Source organism: Prionailurus viverrinus, chromosome B1, assembly GCF_022837055.1.
Source record: "Prionailurus viverrinus isolate Anna chromosome B1, UM_Priviv_1.0, whole genome shotgun sequence".
Taxonomy (NCBI): Eukaryota; Metazoa; Chordata; class Mammalia; order Carnivora; family Felidae; genus Prionailurus; species Prionailurus viverrinus.
This window is the reverse complement of record NC_062564.1, coordinates 67,665,309-67,690,739: the sequence shown is the minus strand read 5'-3', so window position 1 is coordinate 67,690,739 and position 25,431 is coordinate 67,665,309. Positions and strand designations below refer to the sequence as shown.

The window sequence follows — 25,431 nt, the reverse complement described above, 5'->3', positions numbered from 1 at the left end:
TAAAACATTTCTTTAATTAAGAAAAAATGGCATAGATGATAAAAGTAATTATAAGAGAAGGAAAAGTATCTCTTAGATTTTTAAAAGCTCTATATTTGGTAGCTTGATTCTTTTATCTTGACATATTTTAAAAATATAATTTAAATTTAATTGATTTATATGAAATTTGTGTTATTTATTTTCTTTAGAGCAGTTTACTTATAATGCAGAGAGAAATCAGCTCTCATGTATTTGTAAACAGGAAAATAATTAATTAGATTATGTAAATTGGCATAGTGTGGATCACACTATATATTACACAAAAACTTCATAAAATACTTACCTGAAAATAGTATCTGATATAGTAATAAGAAATATAACAAATGGTTTTCTAGTACTATGTCAAACTAGTCTCTATGATTTTCAAAATAGTTGGCATAATAATATTCATTATAATAAAATACATATTATTTAAAGAGTTTACAAACCCGATATGAACATCTTAAACACATATATGAAATTATAATAATTAGTTAAGATAATAATTTTCTTATCAATTTCTTTTGGTAATATTCTAAATCGATCTGCATTTCCAGCTATTGCACGGAAAAAATATTTTGCATATATCTTGAGAGAAGCTTAAGTAAGGGAGATTAACATGTAGAGGACATTTTGTTATGTAATCTAATTATAACTTTGAAAAGGTGATTTGGGATGAGTTTGTTCATAAAACAAACACATATTTTATAATGCAAATGTCAATGGAGATTTATCTAGAAAAATAAAAACTATATAAACAACTATTTTACTTTATGTATAATGCATTTTAAGTTATAATAAAGTATGCTAATTATTAAAATGAACAAATGGTAAATCAACTGTTAATTTATTTGGAAGTTTCCTAACACCAGTAAGATATATCTTCCATCATTTCAAGTCGAATTTTCAGTCTGACCATAAAACATTTAATTTTACCCCAAATCTTTGAAGGTATAATAAACTTCTCAAGGGCCTCTTTCATTTACCCTATTGATACTGAATCTCCTTTGAAGAACTTATGATACCATCATTCCTATTGATTTTCTCCTTTTCACAATTTTGATGACCAGGTCCTTAATTGTCAAGGACTTTGCACATGACTTAGGAATTTTTAACGTTACTTTCTTTGCTCTCTGTAAAACTCAGTTATATGACCCTGTACACTTCTGTAACTTCTAAGCTTTTTATTATACTGTGTCCCAGAGAGGTTAATGGTTTAACTTGCCACAACTACTTAGCGACAGAAATAATATAATTAATAAATAATTATAGAGATATTTACATTAAAGTCAATAAATCTACGTGTGTCAGTTTACTAGAGCTGCCACAGCAAAATGCAATAGACTCTCAAGCTTTAATCACAGAAATCTATGTTCTCACATTTCTGGAGCCTGGAAATCTAAGATCAACATGCAAGAAAATTTGGTTTCTTCTGAATCCTCTCTCCTAGGCTTGTAGGTGGCTGCCCCCTTGCTGCCTTTTCACATGGTCAATCCTCTGTGTACATACAGTCCTGGTGTCTCACCTTCTTACAAGAACACCAGTTGTATTGGATTCTAGAAATGCTCTAATGGCTTTATTTTAACTTACTGACCTCTTTAAAGACCTCGTCTGCAAATATGGTTGCATTCTGAGGTACTGGGGTTTAGAGCTTCTATACATATGAATTTTTGATGGGATACAATTCAGTCCAAAACAATATGCAATGCCAATATTTTATTATAATTATAATTATTATTATTATTATTGTTTACTATGTATTTTATTATTCATCCAACATATTCAGTGCTCCTGTTTTATTGTTATTACTGGGCTAGCAGTGAGGATAATACAAGGAAAAATACAAACATAATATGCCACTTTTTTCATAATATAATAAAACTTAATGTATGAAACTCAAATTTCTTTTTTTTTAAATTTTTTTCAACGTTTATTTATTTTTGGGACAGAGAGAGACAGAGCATGAACGGGGGAGGGGCAGAGAGAGAGGGAGACACAGAATCGGAAACAGGCTCCAGGCTCTGAGCCATCAGCCCAGAGCCCGACGCGGGGCTCGAACTCACGGACCGCGAGATCGTGACCTGGCTGAAGTTGTACGCTTAACTGACTGCGCCACCCAGGCGCCCCTGAAACTCAAATTTCTAATAATATTTAACATAAATAACTAAACTCAATTCCTTGAAGAATTTTTATTTTCCTCATGACTTCTCTCCAATCATAATTTTCTTGCTTCTTCCAATCTCCTTTTCTTGCTCTCACTCTTCTATTTACTGTCCAGATGAGATAAGATCTAAGAATCAATGCTAGATGCTATTACCATTTCTACCTTCACTCACTCCTTCAGTGTCTCGTGGCTATAAATGGCAATATATGCCATAAACAGGTCTATTAATTACACTCTTTTCTCCAAAATTGCTCCTTGTCAAATCTCCATTTCACATGATGGCATTGATTGCTCAGACAAAAACTTTACTTTTTTCAGACAAAAATATTTATAAAAATCCTTCTTACTTTCCCTTTTCCCTTAAAATCCATATAAAATTAATCAGTAATCACTGCCAATACTAACTCCAAAATAGGTCCCAAAACATTCTATATCACCTTTTCTTCATAATAATCACTGCAGCTTAGGGACAAAGCTATAATTGCCCCTAAGTTAGATTCCTTAAATTTCTTAATTTCTCTAATTTCTTAGTGCTCATTATTCAATCAGTCTGTAAAGGAATGTAGAATAACATTTTATACTATTATATATAATATGAACAAGTTATGGACACCTTAGTTACAACATAGTGTCTATAGCTACAATTCTGGATTGTACACTTCAAGTTTTGTTAAGAGCGTAGAGCTCATCTTAAGGGCTCTTACCATATGAAAAAATGTGAACAAAATCACATCAACAGACTAGAGACAAATTTTTGTATGATTATATCAAAAGAGTCAGAAAAACTTTGACAGCATCCAACACACTTTTATGATAAAAACACTTAGCAAACTAAGAAAGAAGGGAACTTCTTCAACTTGAATATAGTTTGAAATTGCACCAAAATCAATAAGATACCTAGAATAAACCTAACCAAAGAGGTGAAAGACCTGTACTCTGAGAACTATAAAAACTTTGATGACAGAAATTGAAGAAGACACAAAGAAATGGATATTCCATGCTCATGGGTTGGATGAGCAAACACTGTTAAAATGCCTATACTGCCCAAAGCAATTTATACATTTAATGCAAGTCCTATCAAAATGCCAACAGCATTTTCCACAGAGCTAGGATAAACAGTCCTAAAATTTACATGGAATAATAAAAGTCCCAAAAAAAGCTAAAGCAGGCTGGAAAAAGCAAAGCAAAGCTGGAGGCATCACAATTCCAGATTTCAGGTATATTACAAAGCTGTGCTGATCAGAACAATATGGTACTGGCACAAAAGTAGACACATAGGTCAACGGAACAGAATAGAAAAACCAGAAATGTACCCATAACTACATGGCCAATTAATCTTTGACAATACAGGAAAAACACCCAATGGGAAGAAGACAGCCTCTTCAACAAATGGTTGGAAAAACTGAACGGCAGCATGCAAAGGGATGAAACTGGACCACTTTCTTACACCATACACACACAAAAAAATTGAATATGCATGAAAGACCTAAATGTGAGTCAGGAAACCATCAAAATCCTACAGGAGAACACAGACAGTAACCTCTTTGACCTTGGTTATAGCAACTTCTTATGAGATACAGCTCCTGAGGCAAGGAAAAGCAAAGCAAAAATAATCTATTGGGACATTATCAAGAATAGTATACAAAATGTATAAATAACTTATCAAATGCAACAGCCAAAAACTGAATAACTTGATTAAAAATGAGAAGAAGACATAAATAGACATTTTTCCAAAGAAGATATACGGATAGTCAACAAACACATGAAAAGATGCTCAACATCACTGATCATCAGGAAAATACAAATCAACACTACAATGACATATCATCTCAAATCTTTCAGAATGGCTAAAATCAACACAATAAACAACAGGTGCTGGGGACCCACTTTGCACAGTTGGTGAGAATGCAAACTGGTGCAGACACTCTGGAAAATAGTAGGAGGATACCTAAAAAAGATAAAAATAGAACTACCCTATGATCCAGAAACTGTATTATTAGGTATCTAGTCTATGAATACAGAAATACTAACTCAAAGGGCTACATGCGCCTCGAAGTTTATAGCAACATTATCTACAATAGCCCAATTATTGAAAGAGCCCAAGTGTTTACCAACTAATGAATGGAAAAAGGTACACACACACACACACAATGGAATATTACTCAACCATACAAAGAATGAAATCTTACCATTTGCAACAACATGGATGGAACTAGAGAGTATTATGCTAAATGACATAAGTCAGTGAGAGAAAGACAAATACCATATGATTTCACTCATATGTGCAACTTAAGAAACAAAACAAATGAGCAAAAGGGAAAAGAGAAGGGAGAAAGTAAACCAAGAAACAGAGTCTTAACTATAGAGAATAAACTGACTTTTATAAATAAAAGTGAGAATCTAGATTCTTTCCCCTAAGATCAGCTGCAAGACAAGGATGCCCCCCACCCTCTCCTCTTTGAGCACTCCTATTCAACATCTTAGAAGTCTTAGTACAATAGAGCAAGAAAAATATACAAATCCATACAGATTGGTTAAAAAATGATTTTTTTCTTATAAATATAAGAAAATTAAGTAAATCATTAAGAATCAATATCAACAACAACAACCAAAAACTTCTGAAACAAATAAAGCCATTATAGAAAGGCTGAAGGATACAAGGTCAATACAAAATAGTCAACTGCTTTCCTATATACCAGTAATGAACAATTAGAGTTAAAAAATTAAAAACACAATACCATTTACATACACATAAAATACCTGAAATGCAAATATAAATCTAATAAAAACCATGTACGAGATCTGTATGAAGAAAACTATAAAACTCTGATGAAAGAATCAAAGATGTAAGTAAATGCAAATGATAATAATTAAAAATATTCACATTTATGAATAGAAAAAATAGATATCTTCAAGATGTTAGTTCTTCCCACTTTGATATACAGATTCAATACCATCCCAATCAAACTTCTAGAAAGTTATTTTCTGAATGCCAACAGAGTCTAATGTTTATATAAAATGGCATAAGATCCAGAATAGCCAGAAAATATTAAAGAAGAACAAAGTGAGAGTACTGAAGTACTGAAACTACCTGACTTCAAGACCTCCTGTCAAGTTACAGCAATCAAGAGTGTGGTATTAGTGAAATACAGAAAAAATGATCAGTGGAACAGAATAGAGAGTCCAGAAATACAACTACACAAATACAGCCGACTGATATTTGACAATGGAGGAAAATAATTCAGTGGGGGAAAAAGAAAGTAGTCTTTTTAAGAAATGGCTTTGGAACAACTGAACATCCACATGCAACACAATGAATGTAAACACAGGCTTTACACCTTTCACAAGAATTAACTCAAAATGGATCATAGACTGAAATATAAAACACAAAGATATAAAACTCTTAGAATATAACACAGAAGAAAAACGAGGTAGACATTCTTGGTTTGGCAGTGACAATTAAGATAAAACACTAAAAACATAACCCATGAAACACAAAATTAATAAATTGGATTTCATTATAGTTAAAATGTTCTGTCTTGTAAAAGGTTCTGTTAGGAGAATGAAGAGATAAAACACATAAGAGGAGAAACATTTAGAAAACACAATTGGCAAAGGATTTATATTCAAAATTTCCAAAACTGTTAAAACTCAGCAATAAGAAATCAAACAGCTTAGGTAATAAATAGGCGAAAGATCCGAAGAGATGTCTTACATAAAGGAGATATACACATGGCAAGTAAGCATTTGAAAAGATGTAAACAACATGTTTAATGCCATTAAGGAATTGCATGTTAACAATCCGATGCTATAGCACAGCTATTAGAATAGCTAGAGTTCGAACTACTGACAACACCAAATGCTTATGAGTGTGGAGCAACAAGAACTCTCATTTATTGCTGGAGGAAATGAAAAATGGTACAAGCCACTGTGAAAGATAGCCTGGCAGTTTCTTTCAAACTAAACACACCACCTTTATGATCCAGCCATGATATTTACCCAAATGAACAGAAAACGTCTGTCCAAACAAAAACCTTCACATGAGCGTTTGTAGCAGCTTTATTCATAATTCCCAATATTTGGAAGCAACCAAATAGGTGTTTCAGTAGGTGAACAGATAAATAAGCTGTGATGCATTCAGATTATGCCATATTATTCAGCACTAAAAAGAAATGAGCTATCAAGTCACAAAGACATATGGAGGATCCTTAAACGCATATTGCTAAGTAAAAGCGGCCAATTTGAAAAGGTTATGTACTCTATAATTCCAACGATATGATTTTCTGGGAAAGGCGAAACTAACGAGACAATGAAAGGATCAGTAGCTGACCAGGAGTTCAGAAGGAGAGACAGAAGGATGACTAAGTGGAGCACAGTGGATTTTTAGGGCCGTGGAAACGTTCTCAAAGATACTGTAACGGTGGATTTATGTTACACATCTGTCAAAAATATATAAATATGCAACACAAGGCGTTAACCTTAATGTAAAATGTGGACCTCAGTCGTAATAAGGTATCAATACTGGCTCATCAGTTGTGAGAAGTATATCACACTAATGCAAGACATTAATAATAAAGGCAACTGTGTACAGAAGGAGAGAGGGTATATTAGAAATCTCTATTTTCACTCATTTTTTTTTTCTGTAAACCTAAAAATTCTCTGAAATATAAAATCTATTCAATTAGGCAATTTAAAGTCATGGATAAAAGGGATATAATAAGAAGGTTATGAATCAGAAATAAAACTGATATTTCATGAGACAACTGCCAAAATTTAATGAAGTAGTTTATCACAATACTAAAATAGAAAAAAAAGGAAAGAAAGAAGGGGACAATATGAAGCGTGGCATTGCACAAGAATGAGTTCCAGTACATAGACTGTGTTCACATGTTATGTCTGTTTTTCTTCAAAATTTTTACTTTTCTCACCACTAACATATAGATAATGGAAACAAAATAAACATTAAAGTAAGAATTTTCAAAATTACCTAGAGTATTTTTATTTGCATTTTTTTAAAAAAGCTCTCTTCTTGTCTTCCCAGTACGCATCTGACCTTTTCTATTTTCTATCAACCTCCTTCATTGTTTTAACCTTCTACATGACATAAAAATTTCCTTTTCTTGTTTTCTTTTTAAAGATTACTGAACTTGCACTTTTCTATGAACATTTATCCAATATTTTCCCATATTGTTCCCTGCCCTCTTTGCAATAGTTTCAACCACCAAGAAATGGAGTCCCTTTATGTCTTTCTGAATGTTGGCTGGTCTTGTTTGACAAAATGCAATAGAAGTGGTAGTATACTTCTCTCTTAGGCTTAGGCTTTGTACATTCCTACTCCTTCTGTTAAAAATCTAAAACCATGTAAATGAACTTAGGCTAGCATGCTGAAGGGTGAGACCATTGGGCTGTAGCCCAAGTTTTCCAAGGTATCATTTGTGAATGACATTTTTAAAGAGCCATCCATGGCCAATCTACCAACTGACTGAAATACATGAAGCAAGACCAGCTGAGACTAGTAAGGATCCAGTAAGAACCACCTAGATGTTTTGCTAACCTACAAATACACGTGAGCTAAATAACTACTTAAATTTCTTTAAGCCACAAAGTTTTAGAATAGTTTGTTACAGGAGAGAGGGAAGATGGCGGCGTAGGAGGACGCTGGGCTCACCGCGCGTCCTGCTGATCACTTAGATTCCACCTACACCTGCCTAAATAACCCAGAAAACCACCAGAGGATTAGCAGAAGGGCGTCTACGGAGCCAAGCACAGACGAGAGTCCCACGGAAGAGGGTAGGAAGGGCGGCGAGGCGGTGGGCGCTCCACGGACTGGCGGGAGGGAGCCGGGGTGGAGGGGCGGCTTGCCAGCCAAGCAGAGCCCCCGAGTCTGGCTGGCAAAAGCGGAGGGACCTGACAGACTGTGTTCCGACAGCAAGTGCGACTTAGTGTCTGGGAGGTCATAAGTTAAGAGCTCTGCTCGGAAAGTGGGAAGGCTGGAGGACAAAGGGAGGGAGAGCTCAGTTTGGTGGAGAACAAAGGCAGTCGCCAGTGCCATCTCCCCCCCGCCCATCCCCCAGCGAAAATCCCAAAGGGAACCAGTTCCTGCCAGGGAACTTGCTCGCTCTGCACAAACACCCAAGTCTGTGCTTCTGTGGAGCCAAACTTCCGGCAGCGGATCTGACTCCCTCCTGCTGCCACAGGGCCCCTCCTGAAGTGGATCACCTAAGGAGAAGCGAGCTAAGCCTGCCCCTCCTGCCCCCATTCACCTTGCCTACCCACCCCAGCTAATACGCCAGATCCCCAGCATCACAAGCCTGGCAGGGTGCAAGTAGCCCAGATGGGCCACGCCACCCCACAGTGAATCCCGCCCCTAGGAGAGGGGAAGAGAAGGCACACACCAGTCTGACTGTGGCCCCAGCGGTGGGCTGGGGGCAGACATCAGGTCTGACTGCGGCCCTGCCCACCAACTCCAGTTATACACCACAGCACAGGGGAAGTGCCCTGCAGGTCCTCACCACTCCAGGAACTATCCAAAATGACCGAGCGGAGGAATTCCCCTCAGAAGACTCTCCAGGAAATAACAACAGCTAATGAACTGATCAAAAAGGATTTAAATAATATAACAGAAAGTGAATTTAGAATAATAGTCATAAAATTAATTGCTGGGCTTGAAAAGAGTATACAGGACAGCAGAGAATCTCTTGCTACAAAGATCAAGGGACTAAGGAACAGTCACGAGGAGCTGAAAAGCGCTTTAAACGAAATGCAAAACAAAATGGAAACGACGACAGCTCGGATTGAAGAGGCAGAGGAGAGAATAGGTGAACTAGAAGATAAAGTTATGGAAAAAGAGGAAGCTGAGAGAAAGAGAGATAAAAAAATCCAGGAGTATGAGGGGAAAATTAGAGAACTAAGTGATACACTAAAAAGAAATAATATACGCATAATTGGTATTCCAGAGGAGGAAGAGAGAGGGAAAGGTGCTGAAGGGGTACTTGAAGTAATTATAGCTGAGAACTTCCCTGCACTGGGGAAGGAAAAAGGCATTGAAATCCAAGAGGCACAGAGAACTCCCTTCAGACACAACTTGAATCGATCTTCTACACAACATATCATAGTGAAACTGGCAAAATACAAGGATAAAGAGAAAATTCTGAAAGCAGCAAGGGATAAATGTGCCCTCACATGTAAAGGGAGACCTATAAGACTCGTGACTGATCTCTCTTTTGAAACTTGGCAGGCCAGAAAGAATTGGCACGAGATCTTCAGTGTGCTAAACAGAAAAAATATGCAGCTGAGAATCCTTTATCCAGCCAATCTGTCATTTAGAATAGAAGGAGAGATAAAGGTCTTCCCAAACAAACAAAAAATGAAGGAATTTGTCACCACAAACCAGCCCTACAAGAGATCCTAAGGGGGACCCTGTGAGACAAATTACCAGAGACATCACTACAAGCATAAAACATACAGACATCACAATGACTCTAAACCCATATCTTTCTATAATAACACTGAATGTAAATGGATTAAATGCGCCAACCAAAAGACATAGGGTATCAGAATGGATAAAAAAACAAGACCCATCTATTTGCTGTCTACAAGAGACTCATTTTAGACCTGAGGACACCTTTAGATTGAGAGTGAGGGGATGGAGAACTATTTATCCTGCTACTGGAAGCCAAAAGAAAGCTGGAGTAGGCATACTTATATCAGACAAACTAGACTTTAAGTTAAAGGCTGTAACAAGAGATGAAGAAGGGCATTATATAATAATTACAGGATCTATCCATCAGGAAGAGCTAACAATTATAAATGTCTATGCGCCGAATACCAGAGCCCCCAAATATATAAAACAATTACTCATAAACATAAGCAACCTTATTGATAAGAATGTGGTAATTGCAGGGGACTTTAACACCCCACTTACAGAAATGGATAGATCATCTAGACACATGGTCAATAAAGAAACAAGGGCCCTGGGGCGCCTGGGTGGCGCAGTCGGTTAAGCGTCCGGCTTCAGCCAGGTCACGATCTTGCGGTCCGTGAGTTCGGGCCTCGCGTCAGGCTCTGGGCTGATGGCTCAGAGCCTGGAGCCTGTTTCCAATTCTGTGTCTCCCTCTCTCTCTGCCCCTCCCCCATTCATGCTCTGTCTCTCTCTGTCCCAAAAATAAATAAACGTTAAAAAAATAATTTAAAAACAAGAAACAAGGGCCCTGAAGGATACATTGGATCACATGGACTTGACAGATATATTTAGAACTCTGCATCCCAAAGCAACAGAATATACTTTCTTCTCGAGTGCACATGGAACATTCTCCAAGATAGATCATATACTGGGTCACAAAACAGCCCTTCATAAGTTTTACAAGAATTGAAATTATACCATGCTTACTTTCAGACCACAATGCTATGAAGCTTGAAACCAACCACAGAAAAAAGTCTGGAAAACCTCCAAAAGCATGGAGGTTAAAGAACACCCTACTAACGAATGAGTGGGTCAACCAGGCAATTAGAGAAGAAATTAAAAAATATATGGAAACAAACGAAAATGAAAATACAACAATCCAAACGCTTTGGGACGCAGCAAAGGCAGTCCTGAGAGGAAAATACATTGCAATCCAGGCCTATCTCAAGAAACAAGAAAAATCCCAAATACATAATCTAACAGCACACCTAAAGGAAATATAAGCAGAACAGCAAAGGCAGCCTAAACCCAGCAGAACAAGAGAAATAATAAAGATCAGAGCAGAAATAAACAATATAGAATCTAAAAAAACTGTAGAGCAGATCAACAAAACCAAGATTTTGTTTTTTGAAAAAATAAACAAAATTGACAAACCTCTAGCCAGGCTTCTCAAAAAGGAAAGGGAGATGACCCAAATAGATAAAAATCATGAATGAAAATGGAATTATTACAACCAATCCCTCAGAGATACAAACAATAATCAGGGAATACTATGAAAAATTATATGCCAACAAATTGGACAACCTGGAAGAAATGGACAAATTCCTGAACACCCACACTCTTCCAAAACTCAATCAGGAGGAAATAGAAAGCTTGAACAGACCCATAACCAGCGAAGAAATTGAATCGGTTATCAAAAATCTCCCAACAAATAAGAGTCCAGGACCAGATGGCTTCCCAGGGGAGTTCTACCAGACGTTTAAAGCAGAGATAATACCTATCCTTCTCAAGCTATTTCAAGAAATAGAAGGGGAAGGAAAACTTCCAGACTCATTCTATGAAGCCAGTATTACTTTGATTCCCAAACCAGACAGAGACCCAGTAAAAAAAGAGAACTACAGGCCAATATCCCTGATGAATATGGATGCAAAAATTCTCAATAAGATACTAGCAAATCGAATTCAACAGCATATAAAAAGAATTATTCACCATGGCCAAGTGGGATTCATTCCTGGGATGCAGGGCTGGTTCAACATTCGCAAATCAATCAACGTGATACATCACATTAACAAAAAAAAAGAGAAGAAACATATGATCCTGTCAATCGATGCAGAAAAGGCCTTTGACAAAATCCAGCACCCTTTCTTAATAAAAACCCTTGAGAAAGTCTGGATAGAAGGAACATACTTAAAGATCATAAAAGCCATTTATGAAAAGTCCACAGCTAACATCATCCTCAACGGGGAAAAACTGAGAGATTTTTTCCTGAGATCAGGAACACGACAGGGATGCCCACTCTCACCGCTGTTGTTTAACATAGTGCTGGAAGTTCTAGCATCAGCAATCAGACAACAAAAGGAAATCAAAGGCATCAAAATCGGCAAAGATGAAGTCAAGCTTTCACTTTTTGCAGATGACATGATATTATACATGGAAAATCTGATAGATTTTCCACCAAAAGTCTGCTAGAACTGATACATGAATTCAGCAAAGTGGCAGGATACAAAATCAATGTACAGAAATCAGTTGCATTCTTATACACTAACAATGAAGCAACAGAAAGACAAATAAAGAAACTGATCCCATTCACAATTCCACCAAGAAGCATAAAATACCTAGGAATAAATCTAACACAAGATGTAAAAGATCTGTATGCTGAAAACTATAGAAAGCTTATGAAGGTAATTGAAGAAGATTTAAAGAAATGGAAAGACATTCCCTGTTCATGGATTGGAAGAATAAATATTGTCAAAATGTCAATACTACCCAAAGCTATCTACACATTCAATGCAATCCCAATCAAAATTGCACCAGCATTCTTCTCGAAACTAGAACAAGCAATCCTAAAATTCATATGGAACCACAAAAGGCCCTGGATAGCCAAAGTAATTTTTAAGAAGACCAAAGCAGGAGGCACCACAATCCCAGATTTTAGCCTCTACTAAAAAGCTGTCATCATCAAGACAGCATGGTATTGACACAAAAACAGACACATAGACCAATGGAATAGAATAGAAACCCCAGAACTAGACCCACAAACGTATGGCCGACTCATCTTTGACAAAACAGGAAAGAACATCCAAAGGAAAAAAGACAGTGTCTTTAACAAATGGTGCTGGGAGAACTGGACAGCAACATGCAGAAGGTTGAAACTAGACCACTTTCTCACACCATTCACAAAAATAAACTCAAAATGGATAAAGGACCTGAATGTGAGACAGGAAACCATCAAAACCTTAGAGGAGAAAGCAGGAAAAGACCTCTCTGACCTCAGCCGCAGCAATTTCTTAATTGACACATCCCCAAAGGCAAGGGAATTAAAAGCAAAAGTGAATTACTGGGACCTTATGAAGATAAAAAGCTTCTGCACAGCAAAGGAAACAACCAACAAAACTAAAAGGCAACCAACGGAATGGGAAAAGATATTTGCAAATGACATATTGGACAAAGGGCTAGTATCCAAAATCTATAAAGAGCTCACCAAACTCCACACCCGAAAAACAAATAACCCAGTGAAGAAATGGGCAGAAAACATGAATAGGCACTTTTCTAAAGAAGACATCCGGATGGCCAACAGGCACATGAAAAGATGTTCAATGTCGCTCCTTATCAGGGAAATACAAATGAAAACCACACTCAGATATCACCTCAGGCCAGTCAGAGTGGCCAAAATGAACAAATCAGGAGACTATAGATGCTGGAGAGGATGTGGAGAAACGGAAACCCTCTTGCACTGTTGGTGGGATTGCAAATTGGTGCAGCCGCTCTGGAAAGGAGTGTGGAGGTTCCTCAGAATATTAAAAATAGACCTACCCTATGACCCAGCAATAGCACTGCTAGGAATTTATCCAAGGGATACTTGAGTACTGATGCATAGGGGCACTTGTACCCCAATGTTTATAGCAGCACTATCAACAATAGCCAAATTATGGAAAGAGCCTAAATGTCCATCAACTGATGAATGGATAAAGAAATTGTGGTTTATTTACACAATGGAATACTACGTGGCAATGAGAAAAAATGAAATCTGGCCTTTTGTAGCAACGTGGATGGAACAGGAGAGTGTGATGCTAAGTGAAATAAGCCATACAGAGAAATACAGCTACCATATGTTTTCACTCTTATGTGGATCCTGAGAAACTTAACAGAAACCCATGGGGAGGGGAAGGAAAAAAAAAAAGAGGTGAGAGTGGGAGAGAGCCAAAGCATAAGAGACTCTTAAAAACTGAGAACAAACTGAGGGTTGATGGGGGGTGGGAGGGAGGGGAGGGTGGGTGATGGGTATTGAGGAGGGCACCTTTTGGGATGAGCACTGGATGTTGTATGGAAACCAATTTGACAATAAATTTCATATATTAAAAAAAAAGAATAGTTTGTTACACAACAAAAGTTAACTAAAACAAAAAACTTCAAAAGACACAAATATAATAATGACCATCAAAACTTTTTTTCTCATGAATTTTCTGGTAAAGGTGAAACTAATGAGACAATGAAATTTTATTTATTTATTATCTCCAACTGGATATCCCACTGGCAACTTAAGCCTTATCAATACTGAAATCATTGCTCCTTTTCCAAATTTTTATATTTTATATTTTTTCTTCGGCCATATTACTTAAAAATCATACACATTTGAAAAATTATTTTAATTACAATTCTTTATCCTTAATATATCACCAAGTGGATAGTGTGTCACCCCAAATGTCTCATAAATGCTTTCTTATTTCCTGTTTATAGTATAATAGTGTTCACTTAGCATATCTTGAACTCTAACATGGATGATATAATCTCTTTTTAACTGCTCTTTTAATTTGCAGGGTTTCTTCAATCCAAATCTTCTAGAAGTATATTTCTATATTGAAATCATTATTATTTAAATACCTCATGAAATTTATTTTTTCTTGATACTATTTAAGGAAAATTGTATTATATCTGATATATGAAAACAAAATCCACTATCATGAGTTCCTAGACTAGTTAGGTTATATTTCGACCTTAGTTTGATCCCTGATTCTCTCATTCTATATTGTAACTACTCCAAGTATACTCATTTATTCCATATCTCCTTGTCTTTGTAAAAGCTGTTTCCTCTGCCTAGAATTCCCTAAATTCAATGTTATCATATGTTGACCGTCCCACTTTTTCTTCAAGTGACAGTTCATGTATTATCACCTGTAACTATAGATGGAACATATTAGATAGAAATAAAAAAAAATATGATAGCTTAGAGAGTAAACACCATCACTGAGGCAATATTGATTATGTCGTTATTTTTTTGATGCTTATTTTTGAGAGAGAAAGTGTGAGCAGGGTAGAGGCAGAGAGAAAGAAAGAGAGAGGAAGAGAAGCTCTGAAGTGGGCTCCACGTCGACAGCAGCAAGCCTGATGTGGGGCTGAACTCACGAACTGTGGGATCATGACCTGAGTCAAAGTCAGACAATCGACTGAGCCACCCAGGCGCCCCTCATTTTTTTAAAATATATTAATTTATTTTGAGAGAGACAGATAGAGACTGAGTGGGGGAGGGATAGAGAGAGAGGAAGAGAGAGAATCCCAAGCAGGTTCTGTAGCTGTTAGTGCAGAGCCCTACGTGAGCTTGAGCTCATGACCTGAGAGATCATGACCTGAGCAGAAACTAAGAGTCAGATTTTTAACTGACTGAGCCATCCAGGAGCCCCTCTTTCATTATTTTTTTTTAAGTCCGTTTCAATCACTCATCCAAAAACATGTCCTGTACTTATCTGAGACTACTATTGTTTTCTCTGATATTATGTCAAAATATTCCCAGCACTTTGTTTTTCCCTAAAGCCTCTACTGGCTTCAAATAAGCCAATATAATATTCACTCTCTCTCTCCCTCTTTTTTTTTTTTTTTGAGACATCACCATATTCAGCTCAATTTTAAGCTTTTATAATGCTTTAAAAAAACTATGAGTAAAATTTTCTTTGGGCAAATAGATCTGATATCATTGGATGTACCAAATCCTATCTTCTCTGCCCAATCATGTAGTTAATACATGTTCTACACAGCCCGATGCTTTAAAGAATTACCAGTGTATTTTTTTCCAAAGGTACTGACAAAAATTAAAGACTGTTTTTTTTTCAGTGTAGTCTTCTTTGAAAAGAGACACTTTCTTTGATAATATTTAACAGTTGTCATTCCATCACACTTTGATATCAATCACTCACTCCACATTAGTGTTAAGTCCCCCCTATAATCAGCAGATGTATCATTTCATAGTGTCCTTGAGCTTCTAATTGACTGTCAGTTCTCAGTTCCATCTTCCTAAATTCTACATTTGGTGACAGCGCTTAGAAAACACTCAATTTTACTGATGCTCTTTAGGGATTTTCTGAGATGTGGGAAATTAGGTGATGTCTTTTTTATTCTCAGTTTGTCATTTCTGTGAGTCTAGATTCATCACTGAACTTATCCAAAAAATAATGCAGTGATAAATGACTAAAGGGACTAACGTGCTAAAGACTTTAGGGTCTATAGTTTTTCCTATAGTTGATAATAGTTAGTTATAATTCATAAATAATTGCAAACAATTTCAGTATTATCAACGGCAGTAGCCAGTGTGATAAAATCAATTTAGCTAATTGTATACATCCACCATTTTCAAAAAACTTGAATAAAAAGCTTTACTGGAAGATATTTATCTTTTATGACTATCATTTTGAGACATTTCTTCTTATAAGAAAATCTCAAGATTGTACTTAGAATTGGCATAAATTTTATTGGAAATTTACATTTTGTTTATAAATTACATTATAATTTTACTTATAATTTACTGGTTTCCATGTCTTAAAGTATATTTTTTCCTAACATATAATGTTTTTATCAAAAAACTTGCAGTTGTGGAACTTAGCAAAAAATTCAATAATTTTCATAGTAAGTATTTTTGTATTTTTAGCATTTGATTTATTAAATAAAATATTTATTGTATAGATTTCCTGATCCTCAAACCACAGTCAAAACTCACTCATTTAGCGATAGCCCCTTACTATCTCTCATGTAATTTAAACTAGTATTTTCTTACTTTAATATTATGCAGTGATATTTACTCAAACATCACTCAGTTTGACTTCTGCTCCTCTCCCACCAACAGAAGGACAGACCAAACCCAGCCCAAGGAGCAGGAGCATCCCACCAGGGCAGTGGCACAAAGGAGTCAGACACAAAGAGATGGGCTTTTTCTTGGGTGGGGTGTGGGGTTCGCTTCGCTGGATGACGTTCGGAAGGACAGCACTAGTTCCTCCTCATCTTTGTCCTCCAACATAAACCAAGAAAGAAACAAACGCCCCCAAGAAGAAGGAGAGTAAAATTAGTGTGAGCAAGAATTCTAAACTCCTCCATACTAACGCAAAGAGGATTCAGAAGGAACTGGCAGACATCACTTTAGATCCTCCACCTAACTGTAGTGTTGGTCCCAAAGGTGGTAACCTCTATGAATGGAGATCCACAATGCTGAGGCCTCCAGGATCTGTATTTGAGGGCGGTATACTCCTCCTTTATACCACTTTTATACCAGAATACCCCTTTCAACCTCCAAAGGTTACATTTTAGACGATAATCTCTCACTGTAATATTAACAGTCAAGGAGTTATTTGCTTGGACATATTAAGAAGATAATTGGAGTGCAGCACTAACCTCTTCTAAAGTTCCCCTTTCTATCTTCTCCCTTCTTAACAGACTGTAATCCTGCTGACCCTTTGGTGCATAGTGTTGCCATTGAGTATATGACCAACAGAGCAGAACATGATAGAATGGCCAGACAGTGGACCAAGAGATATGCTACATAAATTGGGTTTTCACAATTCTTATGTTGTTTGTCAGAGAGAGCTACTTGTGATTTTGAAGGGGTGGGGGAGGGCGGGAATTGGTAAAAATTAGGGTATTTCTATAACAGATTTTATTCAGTTTATTTCCTAAGATTTTGTTGTAACTTAAGGTATCTTGCTACACTATACAGAATTGATAATAGCAACTCTTAAAACTGTCATTACTTCTGCAATATTAGCTGAAGTGTAGAACAGAGAATAGGCATTTGGGTTCAGTTGCTTGTAGTCTGTAAATTTAAAATAGCTTCATTTTGGGCAGGTTATACACATGGCCCTTTATGTAAAGTCTTTCCAAGACTATATATTTTTTGGCTCAAAAAATGGAATTTATTTTTCCTTATTGGGAGGGCACATTGATATTTAATGGTTTTTAGAGACTGTCACCGTATATATATATATATATATATATATATATATATGTATATACACACACACACATATGTATACATATATATACACGTATACGTGTATATATATGTGTATATGTATATATGTGTGTGTATATATATATATATATATATGTATATATAATGGACACAGGGCCATAAGACACCATAGAAGAAATGAGTAGTTATGTATTTTATTTTATATGCCAGTCTACTTTACTGTGCCAAGGTGAGAGGTTTGAATCACTTGTGAAAACCTGTAGTAAACTACATTAAGCTGTTAATTGTAAGGTATAAAATAGGAGTTGCTCAGTGGATTGGTTATATGTTGTGCAGTACTTACATCTGCATTTGTTAGTGTGCTAGTATACAATAGTAGAACAAGCAAAATGAATCTCTTAATTTATTAAACTCTTTAATATATATTCTCATTTAATCCTCTGACGATGTTTCCCAACAAACTGTCCTACAGACACACTCTTTTCCTGCCTCTATCATTTGTTTTTCATCAGCATCTACAAACATCCAAACACCCCCAGCTTAACAACTGCTTAAAAATACTTAGGCATAATTAAGTGATTTAAAGCTATAGTTTCTCTTTGTAAAATTGTTACTATTGTAGTTACTCTTTGTATGCTCTATAGGTTCTTTCAATAATAATTATTAAAGTATATTTGGCTTGATACCAATTTGTATAGATCTCAGGACTTCCTCCATGGACTGTAAGTTTCAGGAAGGCAGTTTTGTATCCTCACTGAGTCTAGTACAATGATTTGCATAGAGTAAACACTTTAATGCTTTGGCATAAATGAAAGATACATACTATGTTATGAGTTACAAACAATGAAGACATCATTGTTGTATCAACAATTTTTATTGTAAAATTTCATGTCTATAAATGTAATTTAAATAATTTTATATCATTTAATGTCATTATTTTTCAATGAAATATTAGAAGAAGCATACTTTCTAAAACTCTATGTTTCAAAAGAGTGGAAACCAAAAAAAGAAAAAAAAAGAAAAGAAAACAAGAGTGGAAACCAGAGATAAAAATACATAAGTCTATCTCATATTTGAGAAAGTGATCTAAGGAGGATGTTGTAATTCTCAAGAGAGAAAGGTTCTATTTTCATGTAGGTGGCTGTCAAACCTTAATGTGGTTTTGTGCATCACCTTGCCAACTCACTGAAAGACAGGTTACAGTGTCAATAGCTCAATAATTCCAAATAAACAAGTCTGAGAAATGTCCAGGGCCCTCCATTTTAAACCTTATAAGTGTTTCTTGTAAGTATCATACACAATGGCTTTTACTTGCTTGCTTGTTTGTTTGTATTTGTTGTTATTTATTTGGATGGGGAAGAAGGTATACTGAAATTAAAACAGAAAAGCAATTTAAGAATTACGTCACTTCATATAACCTAGTAAAAATGCAGAAATTGGGTTCTCAAAACTCTGCAGAAAAGATATTTTTAGGAATTTGGAAATGGTTATTGAGGGGGAAAATATCCACATAATGTTGGAAAGGTTGGATTTGGGGATAATCAGGAATGATAAGAATTATCAATTGGCAAGGGTGAAAGATGAAAAAGGAACTTGGAAGAATACTAGTATTTAATTTGTTTTTTGTTCTGACTTGGGCTTTAATCTTTTTTTTTTCAAATCTACACCTTTATTTACTTTTCAGTTAGTTTAAATCCTTGAAGGGTACAGCATCACATGGATTCTGTGACCAATGGCTTTAGCAGGAATGTTGCTTCAGAATTTGGCATGAGCCATGCCACTATTTCCATGAGCATGAGTTACTTTTCCCCAGATTACTCTGGTTTTACTCGGTTTGCCACCAGGAGTCACTGTGTTGTTCTTTGGTTTGTACACATAAGCACATCTTTTGCCTAGATAGAATTCAGTTTCATCTCGAGCATAAACGCCTTCAATTTTAAGAAGAGCTGTGTGCTCCCTCTGGTTCCAGAGACCCCACTTACAGCCAGCAAAAATGACTTTGGACTACAGCATTCCAGACATATTTGTCATTTCAGGAGTCTTGTTCCCACCAGGCAGGTTCCAAGATGGCAGAAAGAGATGGGTTTTAATCTTTACTTTCCCACCACATTCTTATTATCCTCAAATTTTCAAAGTATTACTGATATAGACTTGCATTTTTTTGTTTTTGTCTTTATTTTTTGAGAAATTGAAGCTGAAATAAAGCATACACATGGACAAAAGAGGACAGCTCTAGCAGGTGACAGCTGAAACTGGGTCTGAAAACAAATATCAGGGGTGTGAAGGGGAGCCTGGGTGGCTCAGTCGGTTAAACATCCGACTTCAGCTCAGGTCATGATCTCACAGTCCGTGAGTTCGAGCCCTGCGTCAGGCTCTGTGCTGACATCTCAGAGCCTGGAGCCTGCTTCGGATTCTGTGTCTCTCTCTCTGCCCCTACCCTGCTTATGTTCTGTCTCGCTCTGTCTCAAAAATAAATTAAAAAAAAAACATTAAAAAAATATCAGGGGTGTGAAGTCATAGAACATAACCAACTTTTGAGGCATCATCAGAAGTGATGTAATGGTAGAAGGAGATTTTTGATAGGACCAGGGATGGAAGCTGAGGCCATTCTATTTGGATTAAAAAGTAATTTTGTACCAACAAATTTGTACCAACAAAATTCAGAAAAATGGGGTGGTACTTGGATAAGACCAAATAGAAATTCATGAATGAAACATATAAAAGAATGCAAATTCCAACCAATCTGTTTCCCCATCCTATTTTCTTGGTACACTGTGTCTGACTTGAAAGGAAAGTAGCTTAACTAACTTCCAGAATAATTAGAAGATCTACTTTGTCATTGAATCTGGCACTGAAATTGAGGAAATGGTTTGTTCTGTACTTCTGGAAGACTTCACATTGGGGACATGTACATGAGATGTGTAGGTCTGATACAACTTTTACAGTACAAATACAAAAAGTTGCAGCATAGTTTATGTTTAACAGGCTATTTATCCATAGTCTAAGTTCTTTAAAAAAGAAGAAAAGATATTTTCTGAAACTCTGATACCAAGTCAGAGACATCACAAAATCAGCTTTGAGCTGTTACCAGGGATGACATGTGAACATGCACGGAGAAGTGATGAGGAGCTCTAAATTGTTTATTTAGTGAGGAAACCAATTCATTTGATCCAATGCCTGGCAGTTTCTTTTCATTCTTTCTTTTGTCTTGTTTCTTTGTTTGATGCAGGTCAGGGAGCCAATGCTATTATATCCTATGCAATTGGTAAGCACATTTCCCCCTCATTATCACATCATTCTTTGTTCAAAGGATATTTGATGTATGTGGCAGCTTTTGAACCTTAAAGATGAATATAAAGAAATATTCAAATAATGCTTTGAATTAACATCAAATACACATCAACATTTCAGAAGACAAACTGATCAGAATTTACTAGATGCCACAGAAAATTCATTCTGGATAAGGGAAAATAATTAGCTTTGGAAAAGTCACCATGTATGATTAAAAGAATAAACAATTATAAGAGGTTTATTTAGTATGGTTTATTCCAATTAAAAACAGCTACCTCTACTCAAATACCTGCAAAGAGCCCTCGAGATAACTAGAAATTTGCCTTAGTCTGAATTAGTTTGTATTTTTTCCACAGAAATTATATATTTTATTTATTTTTAATTTCCTAATGAAAATACTCATATCAAAAGCATCTTCATATTTCTGCCATTGCTGCTTCAATTTTCTTCCCCAATTAGGAACAAAGATTAGTGTTGTGAATTTAATGCTAATGAGGGAATAGAAAAGAAACACGAGGCACACTTCTCCATAATTAAACATAATTTTCTCCTAAAACTAAAAATCAAGGGAAAGAATGTGATTAAAATATATTAAATTTATTTTAGGAATTACTAATTCAAAAAAGTATTTGAAGTTTTGGGACAATAAAATATAAATACATTCTCATTGCTATTATTAAAAGAAAAATAATTTCCTATTTTGAACATAAATAACAAAATCATAAACAAATAAAAAAATGCAAGCAAGTCCTAAGAGAAAAATGTTACTAAAAGTTGAAAGGTTAAAAAAATGCAAAGAAAATTGTATATCAATATTTTGGAATTTACTTAAGAAAGGAAAATCCATGTTGATCACTCTAGAGAAGTCTTACTAAACTCTGCATTAAATTATTGTGTTGGTTGTTCAACATTAAGAGACATTCTTGATCAATGATTGTTAGAGGTAGAATGTCCTATGAACAGAATTCATGAAGAGTAATGTAAGTGAAAAATGGTTACAAGTGCTAATATGTCTGTGTATTACTTTTTAATGATGATAAATTTATGGAAGCCACTTTTCAAACATATAACAAGGGTTATAATGGTTTATAAACTTATTAAAAGTATATCCTTAAGGAACAATCAATGAAGTGAGAATAAGGAAAATTAAACTATTAACCAGTTAATACAAAGAGAATGTGACCTCCAATTCTTCAGATTTTATCTCATATTTTTCATTATTTTTTAATAGAGATTTAATGATGAATCTGGAATTTTTATGGATTGGTTTAGTTTCACTTCAACACCACTTTATGGCATTCTTTCCACTCTATTTCATAGTTTCTCTGTCTGATATAAAATCCAAAGATAGTTCAAAGAATTCACATGTTTTATTTCATAAAATCTATCTTTATGTAACAAATATTGGTGCTTAAAAAATAGCATTTTGTTAGTAGTTTTTACATAGTTAGAACGGTCACATCAATACTCATTTTACACCTGCAATTAGTCTTGAGGGTTTCCTAAAATATATTTTTTGGGGATTCAATTGAATAATGATTGAATTCACATATGTTTAAATAATAAAGTAATTCGTGTGTGTGTGTGTGTGTGTGTGTGTGTGTGTTTTATTCACACATTCTTATGCTGTTAGTGATAGGTTACTTAGTGAATTAAAGAAAAAAATACTAACAATTAACTTAAAGTAAATTTATATTATAGGTGCTCGAATGTATATAGTTATTTTTGGTACAAAAATGTATTTTTTTTCATTTTTAGGGGAATAAACTATTTGTTGAACAAGTTTTATCAGGCAGCACTCGGTGCTAAACATTTAATTGTATTAGTAAACTCGGTCCTCATAGTGCTTATATTGCAGTGTAGCCAAACATTAATACAATAATGTTATAATATATTATGTATAGTATATTATATATTAAATAATATTAAAAATATTGAATATATAATAATTAATAACTGTTATATTATTATATGTAAATATATTTGTTTCTATATTTATATATAAGTATTATAAATAATATTATATTATATATAAATATAAGTCATTTATAATATATAATAAATATACATAATATATAATATACATTTTAAGTAATATATAATAAATAATATATATTAAATGTATATATTTAATATATTAATATATAATATTGTGTAAATATTAATAAATAATATAGCATTAATATATAATATTATAATAAGTATAAAATAATATATAATATGCTAATGAATATGATATAATAAATATAATATAATGAATAATACAATAAATATATAATATAATATAATGTAATGTAATGTAATATAATATAATTAATATATTATATAAAAATAAACACAATATTTAATAAATATTAAAATATACAGTATATTAAAAATAATAGATGCAAGAATAAAAATAAAGCTAAGAAGGAGGACATTGAATGCTGGGGACTACTTGCAATTTAAAGTAGTCAGAGAAAAAAGTAATCTGACAACGCCTCACTGACCAATTGACAATTAAAGATGTAATGGGATGGAGGACAAGAGATAGGCAGATGGACCTAGGAGGATCCTTTTTTCCAGGTAAATGAATCAGCATTATGCTTATAGTGAAGGAAGAACAGAAAGAGAGCAAGAGGTACTGGATGAAATGAGTAAGAGGGAGAAAGGAAATGATGCCCAAGAGGTAATTATGCATATTGCAGAATCCTGATTGTGAGAACCTTGCAGGACAATGCAGGGTGTTGGATTTTAAATCTGAGTGATGTAGGAAGATAATGGAAGTTTGTTTTGGTTTTGGTTTTGTTTTGTAAGAAGTAACATAACTATGGATTCTGATGGATTTGAACTTGTTATTCTAGCACCAAGGAAACATACGGGAATGAACATTGTTCCCTAATCATTTATAGTGAGTACCTATAAGTATGATGAACCAAGTAACTCTGCAACCAACCTTGTTTGATACTACAGAATGTACAAAAGTGGTATAAAACTTAACCAATTTTACACCCACAATGATCAGAGATTCTTCAAAAATTCTAAGCATTACTGAAAAATATTTCTGAATTTATAAGAAAAAAAAATCTTCAGAAATATGGCACAAAAATAATCTTTTTTCTTTGCCCAAACTATAATGAAATGGATCTAAAGACACACGTGCATAAGGATATATTACATTTTCTATTGAAGACACCTGCTATTTTTTCACCCTAAAAAGGCCATATCAGTGTGGACCCTCTTATTGGTTCGGTTCAGCATACTTCCCCTACTCTTTTATTTTTTAGTCATTACAAGTTTTTAGTAAAAAGCAGCTATGAATTGGACTTTGGGCTATTATTTAGGTCATCTTTCCTCTATATCAAGGAGAATGTATTTGATATTTCTGAACTAGTTCTGTTCTAAGTTCCCAGAAGTAAGGGATACTTTGTTTTCATATTTTTATGCCCCACCTGTTATTTCAAAGGGTATGCAAGAGTGAAAGCTATTTTAATAGTAAAGGAGTTAGAGGCTTCTGGGAAGATGGCGGCGTAGGAGGACTCTGAGCGCACTGCGTCCTGCGAGTCACTTAGATTCCACTTACACCTGCCTAAATAACCCAGAAAATCGCCAGAAGACTAGCAGAACGGATTCTCCAGAGCCAAGCGTAGACGACAGGTCCACGGAAGAGGGTAGGAAGGGCTGCGATGCGGTGCGCACTCCACAGACTGGTGGGAGGGAGCTGAGCTAGAGGGGCAGCCCACTGGCAAAGCAGAGCCCCCGAGTCTGGCTTGCAAAAGCAGAGGGGCCAGATGGAGTGTGTTCTGACAGCAAGCGGGACTTGACATCTGGAAGGTTATAAGCTAACAGCTCTACTCGGAGAGCGGGAGGGCTGGAGGACAATGGGAGGGAGAGTTGTTGAGCCCTCGATGACAGAGCACAGTTTGGCCCGGAATAAAGGTGCTCGCCAGCGCCATCTCCCTCGCCCATCCCCCAGCCAAAATCGCAAAGGGAACCGGTTCCTGCCAGGGAACTGGCTTGCACCATGCAAACACCGAACACTGTGCTTCTGCGGATCCATCCCTCTGGCGGGTCTGACTCCCTCCCAGTGCCACAAGACCCTCCCAAAGCATATCATCGAAGGAAAAGCGAGTTGAGCCTGACCCTCCCACCCCTGTGCACCTTGCCGATCCACCCCGGCTAATACGCCAGAACCGCAGCACTACAAGCCTGGCAGTGTGCAAGTACCCCAGATGAGCTACCCCACCCCACAGTGAATCCCGCCCCTAAGAGAGGGGAAAAGAAAGTACACACCAGTCTTACTGTGGCCCCAGCAGTGGGCTGGGGGCAGACATCAGGTCTGACTGC

The 25,431-nt window shown here is 35.6% G+C and overlaps 2 pseudogenes; one reads left to right on the top strand and one right to left on the bottom strand.

Moving 5' to 3' along the window:
* Window positions 1–17,389, top strand: part of LOC125164776 (ubiquitin-conjugating enzyme E2 E1-like) — a 36,406-nt pseudogene extending 19,017 nt beyond the window's left edge.
* Window positions 17,390–19,503: 2,114 nt separating this feature from the next.
* On the bottom strand, window positions 19,504–19,845 carry LOC125164130 (60S ribosomal protein L35a-like; annotated as a pseudogene).
* Between the last annotated feature and the right edge of the window lie 5,586 nt (window positions 19,846–25,431).